We start from the raw sequence: 13,276 nt of genomic DNA on the forward strand, positions 1-13,276 counted from the left end.
GGTCCACTTCTGTGCATTTTGAAATTCTTTTTTTTTTTTTTTTTTTTTTGGACATGGAGTCTTACTCTGTCACCCAGGCTGGAGTGCAGTGGCACGATCTCAGCTCACTGCAACCTCCAACTCCCGGGTTCAAGCAATTCTCCTGCCTCAACCTCCCAAGTAACTTGGATTACAGGCACATGCCACCATGCCTGGCTAATTTTTGTATTTTTAGTAGAGACGGAGTTTCACCATGTTAGCCAGACTTGTGGCTGGTCTTGAGCTTCTGACCCAAGGTGACCTGCCTGCTGTGGCCTCCCAAAGTACTGGGATTACAGGTGTGAGCCACCATACCTGTTCTGAAATTCCTAAAGAAGAAACAGGAGCATGTCTGTGGAGCTTTTGGGACCGATCTAGTAAGAAGAGGAGAATTTGATGATAAAGGCATGAGTATGAGAGGAGATAATTACTCAAGTTCCTGATAAGGTGAAAGGGGGTGTGATCTCAAGCACAAGTGGATAAAATGAGACAGTTTTTTTCATTTTAGCACAGAAAAAAAAAAGGCTGAGGTACAGGTCATAGTAGTATCCTCTCGTTTATGAGCTGGGTGCCTTGTGTGTGTAGGGGAACTCCCCAAGCAAAATGAACGGCTTTGGATGAATGGCTTCTCTGTATTTCTTTCTCTTCCCCAACTCCCTAGTGTTTGATTGTCTCATATCCTACATAGTCCTTTGGTGCCTCCCATTACCGCCTTCTCTGGAAGCCTATTTCCAAAGGGAAGTCTCCCTTCCATCTTCTAACATAAGCCTACACAAGAGAATTTCTTTCAAAAGATTTCTGAACCAGAATTGATCCAATGACCATGTTGGATGTATTGTTTTGGAGACTTATTTTACAATGCCTCTTTTGGAGGTAATTTTGGAGACTTGTTAAAGTCTCTCATCCATTCTGCAGTTTTGATAAGGTGGTGGGAGTGGGGGCATGTACTCTCCCTCAGCGTCTCTTCCTGCCCGCATCTTTGGGATAAATCTGTGACCTCTGGGAATGTAGGAGTCCTGCAGTGAATGACTTAAGATGCTCCTGGCCACATGGAGAAATGGGTTGTTCCTTGATGACCTCTTGGGTTGGGTTTATCTCTCCCTGTTCTTTTGTACCATTAGAATAGTAACATCTCAAGGGCTGAGAATCAGATGTCAGCCTAGAGGAAAAAAAAAAAAAAAAAAAACTAAGAAGGCCAACTAGTGGCTTTTATTCTAAGTCTCTGGAGAAACAGAAGCAAATCTTCTGGTTCATTTATTATCTAGCCCAGCTCACCAATTTAAAAAAATCAGAACTTGAGTCCCAAATCCTAGCTAATAATAAATTGTACTTTTTCTTTGCCTCGTGGTCTCTTCCTTACTGTGTGGGGATAATTTGCTTTTTTTTTTTTTTTTTTTTTTGAGAGGGAGTTTCACTCTTGTTGTCCAGGCTGGAGTGCAGTGGCATGATCTTGGCTCATGGCAACCTCCGCCTCCTGGGTTCAAGCAATTCTCCTGCCTCAGCCTCCCAAGTAGCTGGGATTACAGGCATGAGCCACCATAACCAGCTAATTTTGTATTTTTAGTAGAGACAGGGTTTCACCATTTTGGTCAGGCTGGTCTCGACATCTGGTGAGCCATCTACCTCGGTCTCCCAAAGTGCTGGGATTACAGGCGTGAGCCACTGCACAGGGGGAAAATTTACTTCTTAAAGCACACTGATAGGGCAAATTTCCATGGGTCAAAAAACTATTAATTTAAATAGGAAAAAGTGCATTATTGAGCTCCTGTATTAAACCTAATTTGTATTAAAATTATACAGAATCAGTTGGGCGCAGTGGCCTATGAGACAGAATGAAACCCTGTCTTAAAAAACATATATATATACTAAATTTCCCTAAAATGAAATCAGTAATTAATTAACATGTCGTACTCTCATCTAAATGTATTCCCTTCTTCACTTGTTCTTCAGTTTGGTTGTTAACCGGATTCCCTTACAGAATATATCATACCCAATATGTACATAATTCAAACTTCAGTGTAAGAAAAGCAAAACAAAACCAGCAACAATAGTTTGGAAAAAAACCAATAAAGCCAAAGGAACATCAATGAAAAAATGCAAGTGATATCCGATTTACCCAGCATAGTGGCAGCATAGGGAAAACCATACACAAGAGTCTTCTCTGATGTGAAATGTGTGCTCGTCTGCTGAAAGAACTTAGGTGCTATGGGCTAATTCTTACTACTGTGAGGATGACTGCATGTCTCACTCTGCTTCTTCTTGGCTCCTCCAGAGCCATGTGAAATCCCAAGAACTCTTTTTTTTTTTTGAGACGGAGTTTTGCTCTCATTGCCCAGGCTTGAGTGCAATGGCATGATCACAGCTCACTGGAACCTCCACCCAGGTTCAAGGGATTCTCCTGCTTCAACCTCCCGAGTAGCTGGGATTACAGGCACACACCACGACGCCTGGCTAATTTTTTGTATTTTTAGTAGAGATGGGGTTTTACCATGTTGGCCAGGCTGGTCTCGAACTCCTGACCTCAGATGATCTGCCTACCTCGGCCTCCGAAAGTGTTGGGATTACAGGCATGAGCCACTGCGCCAGGCCCCAACAATGCTTTAAAAAAAAAAAAAACGAAGAAATGCCTTAAGGGGTAATGAAATGAATTTCCACATAAAGTAGAATTCAAATTCTTCTAATGAGGGGTTATTTCCGGGTTCCTTGGAGCTCCACACACATGGCTTTGGAGGACTTGTGTCTGCTAGCAGATACAGCATTCTGAATACAAACCATGTCTCCATTCCACCTGTTATGGACTGAGTTGCGTGGCTGTAACCCTCAATGTGGCTGTAGTTAGAGATGGGGTCTTTAAAGAGGTAATTCAGGTTAAATGAGGTAATAGTGTGGGGCCTTAATCCAGTATGACTGGTGTCCTCATAAGAAGAGGAAGAGACACCATGGTTGACTGTGCTCAGAGAAAAGGCCATGTGAGGATACAGACAGAAGGCTGCCATCTACATGCCATGGAGAGGGACCTCAGGAGAAACCAAGCCTGCTGACACCTTGATCTTGGCCTTCCAGCCTCCAGAATGTGAGATCACACATTTCTGTGGTTTAAGTCACTCAGTCTGATCATTTCTTTTCCTTTTTTTTTTTTTTTTGAGACGGAGTCTCGCTGTGTCGCCTAGCCTGGAGCATAGTGGCCGGATCTCAGCTCACTGCAAACTCCGCCTCCCGGGTTTATGCCATTCTCCCGCCTCAGCCTCCCGAGTAGCTGGGACTACAGGCACCCGCCACCACGCCTGGCTAGTTTTTTGTATTTTTTCAGTGGAGACGGGGTTTCACCGTGTTAGCCAGGATGGTCTCGATCTCCTGACCTAGTGATCCGCCCGTCTCGGCCTCCCAAAGTGCTGGGATTACAGGCTTGAGCCACCGCGCCTGGCCAGTCTGATCATTTCTTATAGTAGTCTGAACTGACCAATACACCACCCCTTCTACTCTTGTATCCTCTACTAAGCTAGTACTAGTCTCAATTTATTCTTTTTGGGAAGAGCCTCATATTATCAGTAGTTTGAAGAGCTAATGATATCCTTAATTAAAAATAAGTGAGTCACCTAAAATCCTGACATATAGTTTATGGTAAAAGAATGGTTATTTATGCCTGGAGATTACCTGCATTCTACAATGTCTGCCATGGATACATATCTTGTGTTGTCCATTTCAAGCTTCTCAGCTCTTCTGCAAGCAAAAATCATCTCTGAGGCCTGTGATGGTTATAATCAGATCCAGAAACAATGCTTTTGAGTCTGTATTTACCACCTGAAAGGACAGTGAATAAAATTGAGTCCTCTCAGAACTCGTGGAATTCCTTTCCATGGAAGAAAACCAGAATACTTTTGCAATTAAAATAGCTGTATAGCTGTAGATAGAAAAGAAAATGAAAAACAGAGGCAGGGATAACTTTCCATTATTGATTTTATCATGCTGCTCTTTTAGAAAAAAAGGAAGGAAGCCAGGATATAGAACTGCCAGTTTATTCCTACAGTATGCTTTGTACCCTCAGTTGAAATATTGCAGCAGTTCGATTATTTGTTGGAAATCTGTGGCTGATCCAGAAGACTGGCTTTCAACATGGAGTGAATTCAGGTTAGTAGGTCTGCACCGTCCCCAAACCCACCTGCCTGGCTCCACTATAACAGCTGAAGTTCCTGTCACCAGCATCCTCTGTGCAACCTGCTATCATGATACAGACCTGGGAGAGTAACTTATTATTGGGAATCTCCTTAATTAAAACTTAATGCTTGTCAGAGGAAGGAAGAAATCAGGACTGTGAGGCCAACTTCTGTAGTAGAGGAATCCAAGTACAACCCAATTCTGAAATGATTCTTGTGTGGCCTTGGGCAAATAGCCTGTTTTCATTTCCTTAAAATAAAAGCACAAATTAGAGATGATCTCTTCTTGTCTACTTCAGTTCTAACATTCCAGAAATTGAAGGCAAGTGATTTTCTGTTTGTTTTTGTTTTACCTGCCATCTCAGAATTTTATTTTATTTTATTTTATTTTATTTTATTTTATTTTATTTTATTTTTTGAGACAGAGTCTTGCTCTTGTTGCCCAGGCTGGAGTGCAGTGGCACAATCTCAGCTCACTGCAACCTCCACTACCTGGGTTCAAACGATTCTCCTGCTTCAGCTTCCCAAGTAGCTGGGATTACAGGTGCCCACCACTACGCCCAGCTAATTTTTTTTGTATTTTTAGTAGAGACGGAGTTTCACCATGCTGGCCAGGCTGGTCTCGACCTCCTAACCTCAGATGATCTGCCCACCTCAGCCTCCCAAAATGTTGGGATTGCAAGAGTGAGCCACTGTGCCTGGCTAGCATTCTTTTTTTTTAAAAAAAAATCAACTTTTATTTTAGATTCAGAAGATATATGTTCAGGTTTGTTGCCTTGGTATATAGCTTTATGCTGAGATTTGTGGTACAACTGATCTTTTCTCCCGAATACTGAATATAGCACCCAATAGTTTTGCAGCCCTTGTCCACCCACCACAGTAGTCCCCAGTTTCTATTTTTGCCATCTTTATGTCAATGAGTACCCAGTGTTAGCTCTCACTTGTAAGTGAGAATACACCGTGTCTGGCTTTCTGTTCCTAGGTGCTACGATATGGCCTCTGGCTGCATCTGTGTAGCTACAGAGGAGATGATTACATTTTTTATAGCTGCATAGTATTTCGTGATGTATATGTACCACATTTTCTTTATCCAGTTCGCTGTTGATGAGCACCGAGGTTGATTCCATGTTTTTGCTATTCTGAATTGTGCTGGGATGAAACATATGAGTGCGTGTTTCTGTTTTTGGTAGAATGATCTACATTCTTTTGGATATTTATATATATACCCAGTAATGGGATTGCTGGGTTCAATGGTAGTTCTGTTTTAAGTTCTTTGAGAAATCTCCAAACTGCTTTCCACAGTGGTTCAACTTATTTACATTCCTACCAACAGTGTGTAAGCATTCTCTTTTCTCCACAGCCTCATTGGCATCTGTTCTTTTTTGATTTTTTAATAATAGCTATTCTGACTGTGTGAGATGGTAGCTCTTTGTGGTTTTGATTTGCATTTCTCTGATGGTTAGCGATGGGAACATTTTTTCATGTTTGTTAACTGCTTATCTGTCTTCTTTTGAAAAGTATCTGTTCATGTTGTTTTTTACTTGTTGGGTTATTTAAGTTCCTTATAGATTCTAGATATTAGACCTTTGTCAGACACATAGTTTGCAAATACTTTCTCCCATTTTGTAGATCGTCCTTCTCAGCATTCTTGATTCAAATTCTAGCATCCATTTAACTACCTATAGAAACATAGACAAATGATTTAACATCTTAGTTGTTTCCTCATCTGAAAAAATGGAATTAATATTAAATAATATAGGCAAAAGCGCTTATGTATTATATGGCACATAGTAGGCCACAGGCAGCTAGCTGTTACCTTTTCTTCTGATCAAAAAATGTGAATTTACATGTTAGTATAATATTGGTCATTTTTATCTGCTTTTTGGCCATTTGGTTTGGGTTTTATATTTAATACATGGATTCCGAACAGTGTTTCAGAAATGTTAAAATTTGAAATAATTTATTCTTAGGAAAAGCTGGTACACTTGTGATCTGCTTTATCTTCCTTTTATTGTAGCCCCAGACAGAGATTTCAAGCCTGTATTTTGCTCCTACATCTTTGGTACTGCCAGCTCCTTGGCTGGATTTGCATGCTCATCACCCTCCCCTCTGCTTTGGAGCAGGGAGGCTCATCAGCACAGAAAGTTAAAATTTGCTGAAGCCATCTGTCTTTTGTTGGAGGAAGCAGCTTAGCCATAAGTTGTAGCTACTGTTTTAACAGATTTGCAAATAGTTAGGGTGGGTCTGGCTCAGGCCCAAGTAACTGATTGGGCTCATGTGCACTAATTTAAGATCCACTGCCAGAATGAAAATTTCCCTTGTATATCATCAGGCTCTGTTATTTGCAGGGTGTCAATTAAGGTAACTGGATAGAAGATCAAGAACATAAAGGACAGGAAGGTGGGACCCATATTTTACATGTGCTGGGGGAGAGGCATGATTTTTTGGAAATCTGTTTTATTGTGTTGAAATACTTGTGTGTGTCCTGCCTACTTCATGCTAATGAAGAATTGAACCCCAGTTATGTTTTGCTCTGGAGTGATGATTAAGAGTGATGTCATTTATCAACCTGTTTTGTTCAATTTATGCCAAACATTTAGTCTTAATAGCATTTATCATTTTCTGACACTGTATGATGTACACAGTGGTATACAATGGTAACTAGTTTTTTATTTACCTATTGTCTGTCTTTTGTACTCAAAGTTGTGCTCCAGAAAGTCAGGTGCTATTTTTGATTTTGTTCACAGCTATATTCCCAGTGTGTAGAACAGTTCCTGGCACATAGTAGGTGTTCATTAAATATTTGCTGAATGGAGACACCTGATACTCTCTGAAGACAATGTAGAACAGTAACTTAGAGAAGAGGTTGGCAAACTAAGGCCTGAAGGCCAAATCCAGCTCACTACCTGTTTTTTTGTTTGTTTGTTTTTTTGTTCATTTGTTTGTTTTGAGACAGGGTCTCTCTCTGTCACCTAGTCTGGAGTAGTGTGGAGTGATCATAGCTCATCGCAGTCTTCAACTCCTAGGCTCAGGTGATCCTCCCATCTCAGCTTCCCAAGTAGTTGAGACCACAGGCACATGCCATCATGTGCAGCTAATTTTTAATTTTTTTAAATAGCTCTTTAAAGAACAAAGCTAACTTCTAAGCAATGTGCCCAGAGTCAACCTAATTTGTTAATATTTTTTTGTAGAATCAGGGTCTCGCCTTGTTACCCAGGCTGGTCTCAAATTCCTGGGCTCAAGTGAACCTTCTGCCTCAGCCTCTCAGATACGGATACAGGCATGAACCACTGCCGTGGCCCTGCTTTTTTAAGTAAAGTTTTATTGGAACACCACCACACTTGTTTGTTTCCATACTGTCTATGGCTGCTTTTGCACTATAGCTCAGAGTTGAGTAGTTGCAACAGAGACCACATGATCCATGAAACCTACAATGTCTTCTCTCTAGTCATTTATAGAGTTTGCTGAGCCCTAGATTAAAGCATGGGCCTTGGGATCCACCAGACTTGGATTTATTTTCTGGTCACTTAGCAGCTGTGAGGGCAACTCATTTAAACTCAGATTTTGGTTTCCTCGTGTGGAAAATGGTAATAACAAGTCCTATCTCATTGAATGTTTGTAAGGGTTCGCCAAGATGAAACATCAGGAAACCTTAACTACTGGTATGAAGCCGTGTGTGCTGGGAATTTCATTTATTGGCGGCCTCTTCATTATGCAGGATACTTGGCCATATACTGAACAAAGGGAGGTGATGGAGGCCTGGCCCTTTCTCTGTGTGGCAGCTGAACAGTACCTGTAGTTTTTCTCCACTCTGGCTTCTTTGATCCCATTGCCACGTGGTTGTTTCTGCTGTATATAAGCCATATTTTAAAAGTAAATGTAGTTTCTAGAAATATTGGTTGTTTTGTTATAATAGATTATTAAAACCATAATCTCAGAAGTAAGAATATGATTTGATTTTTACTGTTAAGTTCTGCTTTACTTAAAATGAGAAAAAAAATATGCTAATTCCTACTTGTGGATGTAGTTGCATAAATACATTATTTTAAAGGAGACCAAAACAATAAAGTAATACATAGAAATACCATCTACTGGTATAATTGCTATAAGCTAATGAAAAAATGGCATGTATTTAATTATTTATTTTAAAAGTAATATCTTGCTTTTGAATATTTGGAAAATACACAGGAATATAATGAAAGTGATTAAAAATTACAAACATTCCCACTACACAGAGAAAAAATTGACATTTAATGCATCTCTCCCACTTAAAGAACTGAGATGATATTGTAAAAATAATTTTCCGTCACCCCCCTTTAAACTTATAAATTTTGTCCAAACACATAAAAACATTTTAAACATACTTTTTTGGTTTTTTTTAAATCAACTTTTTATTTTGAGAACATCTGCCCTGCAGAAAAGTGCAAAAAAAAAATGCTTCGGTAACATCTGTATATTCTTTACCTGGGATCGTCAATGATTTTTATTTTGCCATATTAATTTTATCTCTCTCTACAGTTTATTTTGTTGAGCCCTAAAGATGATTTTTAATGGCTGCACATATTTAATCCTGTGTATTTATCATAGTTAATCATTCTCTTCTCAGGAATTATTTTCTCTTTTTACCTTTTTTTTTCCATTTAAAATTTAGTTCACTGAGCATCCATGCTAAGCATTATACACATAAGATCTAATTTTAAAACTATAACCCTAAGGGGCAGGTGTTACAGAAGGTAGGAGTAAAGCTTAGAGAATTTAAGTAACTTGCCAAAGGTCAAATAGCTAACAAGTGGTGGGACTAAGACATGAATCCTGGTTTATTGGACTTAGACCTCTGTGTTTTTAGTCACTTCATGGTAATATCCGTCTGCCATCTTCTTAGATGTTAACTCTCCTACAAAACCTTCCTGAGTCCCATCTCTCCATGCTTCCTTTGCTCCTAGAACCCTGTCTGCTTAGATGGATGGTATGCTATTTCAGTATAACAACTTTTTTTTTTTTTTTTGAGATGGAGTCTTGCTCTGTCACCCAGGCTGGTGTGCGGTGACACAATATAGGCTTACTGCAACCTCCACCTCCCAGGTTCAAGCGATTCTCCTGCCTCAGCCTCCCAAGTAACTGGGACTATAGACACCCACCACTCCGCCCGGCTAATTTTTATATTTTTAGTGGAGAAGGGTTTCATCATGTTGGCCAGGCTGGTGTTGAACTTCTGACCTCAAGTGATCCACCTGCCTCAGCCTCCCAAAGTGCTGGGATTACAGGTGTCACCACGCCCAGCCAGTATAACTTCTTCTTTTCTTTCTATGTCATTAGACCATGAGCACATTTTACCCTGGATCTGTGTTAGTCATCTTCTACTCCTACTTTCTGACACATGGTAGTTGCTTAGTAAGTAATTATTGAATAAGTAAATAAATGGTTGAAAGCTTCTTAACACATATTACCAACTTGCTCTACATAAATCTTGTACTAGTTTAAGTTGATTAGGAGGATTTCTGTTAGTGAATTCACCACCTACCAACATTGAGTGTTAGGACTCAAACAATACGTTGTTTGGGCCATTTTATGTCCACATCACTCTTACAAATTTCTTTATGGGAAAGATGTGGGTTTGTCCCATTTTATTAAACAAAATTTTTTAAATGAAAGCTATTACTTGTTTTCATAATTATTTATATATATATATATGAAAATTGTTAAATTGGGAGCCATAGAGAGCAAAAGTACCCAAAATTCCACTATTCTGAAGCTTTTAAATAAAAACCGTACTGATGTTTTCCTATCTAAAAATAAACCATATGTTATCTTTCTTTCTTTACATAATAATTACTTGGAGTATTTTCCTATGCATTAAGGGGCCTTTCAAAACCAAAATTTCAAAGGCTGAATAATGTTCATCTCATGAAAAAAAGTGTATTTATTATCAAAACAGTATTCTAGAATTATAAACATAGCTATGGGGAACAGTTTAGGACATAAATATTTGTGCATAGTACTAGACTGAGTATTTTAAGTGAAAGTATTTCAGATATGCAGAAAAGTTTAGGTATTAGTGAAACAAATACCCAAAGGTCAACTATACAGATATTTACGGCTCTCCAGTAACTTTCCATGTAGGTTAGGAACTCCTTCTACAAATAAAGTGATCAGAAAGAAATAGATGTTTACCATTTGAGGACATGTTTCTATCTTGGTATCTCCTAGTTTATGTTAAATGGGTGCTAGATTTACTAATTTCTGCTAATGCAGTTCAAGCTGTCTGAGAACTATTGTATTTACATCGTGCTTTTTCTTTGTTTTCTTTGGGGACACTCATTTAAAACAACTTTCCTTGAATGTAGCTTTAAGAGCTGTCACAGCTGCAGATACAGCTGCAATTTTTTTTAGTTTTAACTAGAAACTCATCATTTACCCTTCCTCGAACACAGCTGGATATGCTCTTTTTTCCTGGTTGGTGGCACTGTTATACAGCTATCCATTTGACTATATGTTGATGCATACAAACTGGTGAAATCATTATGAATTATTGGATGTAATTTTTATCATCTTATGCTATTTTGGGGGTTATATATTGCTTGCACTGCCACTAATTTCAATAAGAGAAAAGTGTGTAAATCATAATGACAGTGCTAACTACAATTCTTGTCAAAATTGTTGGCTTATTCTTAGGATCCATTGCTTTTATGCTCTACAAATTAGAGGATCTAATTTGTCTGCATTCCAACACTGACGTTTTTAGTGTGCTGCCTACTTGAACATTCATGTAAAACATTGTAGAAAGAAGTGAAGGCCAGGCACAATGGCCCACACCTGTAATCCCAGCACTTTGGAAGGCCAAAGCAGGCAAATCACCTGAGGTCAGGAGTGCGAGACCAGCCTGGCCAACATGGTGAAACCCCGTCTCTACTAAAAATACAAAAACTAGCCGGACACAGTGGCACACACCTGTAGTCTCATCTACTCGGGATGCTGTGACTGGAGAATCACTTGAACTTGGGAGACAGAGTTTGCAGTGAGCCAAGATCACGGCACTGTACTCCATCCTGGGTGACAGAGTGAGACTCTGTCTCAAAATAAAATAAAATTAAATTAAAAAGTAAACACCCACCCCTGATGAATATCATCTCATCCTTTTGTGGGGGAAAAAAAAAAATCTCGTCTCCTTTCTAACTCATTGTGTTGCCAATCAATTCCAAAGAGCTCAAAAAAACAATTAACAAAGTTAGTATAGTTTCCCCTTTTTGTTCAATAGAGGAAAGATTTGCTAACTCTGACACACATGAGAAGAGCTTATGAAATAATACCACACATCTACAACCATCTGATCTTTGACAAACCTGACAAAAACAAGAAATGGGGAAAGGATTCCCTATTTAACAAATGGTGCTAGGAAAACTGGCTAGCCATAAGTAGAAAGCTAAAACTGAATCCCTTCCTTACACTTTATACAAAAATTAATTCAAGATGGATTAGAGACTTAAATGTTGGACCTAAAACCATAAAAACCCGAGAAAACCTAGGCAATACCATTCAGGACATAGGCATGGGCAAGGACTTCATGTCTAAAACACCAAAAGCAATGGCAACGAAGTCAAAATTGACAAATGGGATCGAATTAAACTAAAGAGCTTCTGCACAGCAAAAGAAACTACCATCACAGTGAACAGGCAACCTACAGAATGGGAGAAAATTTTTGCAATCTACTCATCTGATAAAGGGCTAATATCCAGAACCTACAAAGAGCTCAAACAAATTTACAAGAAAAATCCCCATCAAAAAATGGGCAAAGGATATGAATAGACACTTCTCAAAAGAAGACATTCATACAGCCAATAGACACATGAAAAAATTCTCATCATCACTGGCCATCAGAGAAATGCAAATCAAAACCACAATGAGGTACTATCTCACACCAGTTAGAATGGCCGATCATTAAAAAGTCAGGAAACAACAGGTGCTCAAGAAGATGTGGAGAAATAGGAACACTTTTACACTGTTGGTGGGACTGTAAACTAGTTCAATCATTGTGGAAGACAGTGTGGCAATTCCTCAAGGATCTAGAACTAGAAATACCGTTTGACCCAGCCATCCCATTACTGAGTATATACACAAAGGATTATAAATCATGCTGCTATAAAGACACATGTACACATATGTTTATTGCAGCACTATTCACAATAGCAAAGACTTGGAACCAACCCAGATGTCCATCAGTGACAGATTGAATTAAGAAAATGTGGCACATATACACCATGGAATACTATGCAGCCATAGAAAAGGATGAGTTCGTGTCCTTTGTAGGGACATGGATGCAGCTGGAAACCATCATTCTCAGCAAACTATTGCAAGAACAGAAAACCAAACACCACATGTTCTCACTCATAGGTTGAAATTGAACAATGAGAACACTTGGACACAGGAAGGGGAACATCACACACTGGGGCCGGTTGTTGGGTGGGGGAGGGGGGAGGGATAGCATTAGGAGATATACCTAATGTAAATGAGGAGTTAATGGGTGCAGCACACCAACATGGCACATGTATACATATGTATCAAACCTGCACGTTGTGCACATGTATCCTAGAACATAAAGCATAATAAAAAAAAATATTTTATTGGTTTTTGCTCCATTGCTCATTGCTGTTACATCTAAATATAAGATTATATATATAATTTATGCATTATAAATATATCTCATGCATAAATACATACTTCATACATTAAACATGTATTTTTCCCCCATGCTTAGCTCCAGTTTATTCCAGAAAAAAAAAAGCCAAAATTTTCTTCAGAGATCACAAGCAACTATCAGTAGATGGAAAACTTTAAAATTTTGTCCTCCAATTCTTTGTTTTTCTTGAGCTATGTACGAGGAAATCTATAGCTCAGACTGTGTCTGGTGTTAGTACGTATCAAGCTCTTTAGCCAGAAGGAAGAGCAAGGCCAATGAACCACATCCCTGGTACTTAATTTCTTCTCACTTTCCCTGTATGAGAGAGTGCATGCCCTGCTCAGCAAGGAAACTGCAGGGCAGGGATCTCTAGAATCCCCGGAGGACCAGGGGCTGCAGAGCAGTTACTTTGTCTTATAGAGTTAAGTCT

General features: G+C 39.2%; 1 protein-coding gene across 1 annotated transcript in view; it reads left to right on the forward strand.

The window, feature by feature from the left end:
* RYR2 (ryanodine receptor 2) overlaps window positions 1-13,276 on the forward strand; it is a 634,673-nt gene that overhangs the window by 379,159 nt on the left and 242,238 nt on the right. The gene's annotated exons all lie outside the window — the stretch shown is intronic.

Source organism: Theropithecus gelada, chromosome 1 (genome assembly GCF_003255815.1).
Source record: "Theropithecus gelada isolate Dixy chromosome 1, Tgel_1.0, whole genome shotgun sequence".
Taxonomy (NCBI): domain Eukaryota; kingdom Metazoa; phylum Chordata; class Mammalia; order Primates; family Cercopithecidae; genus Theropithecus; species Theropithecus gelada.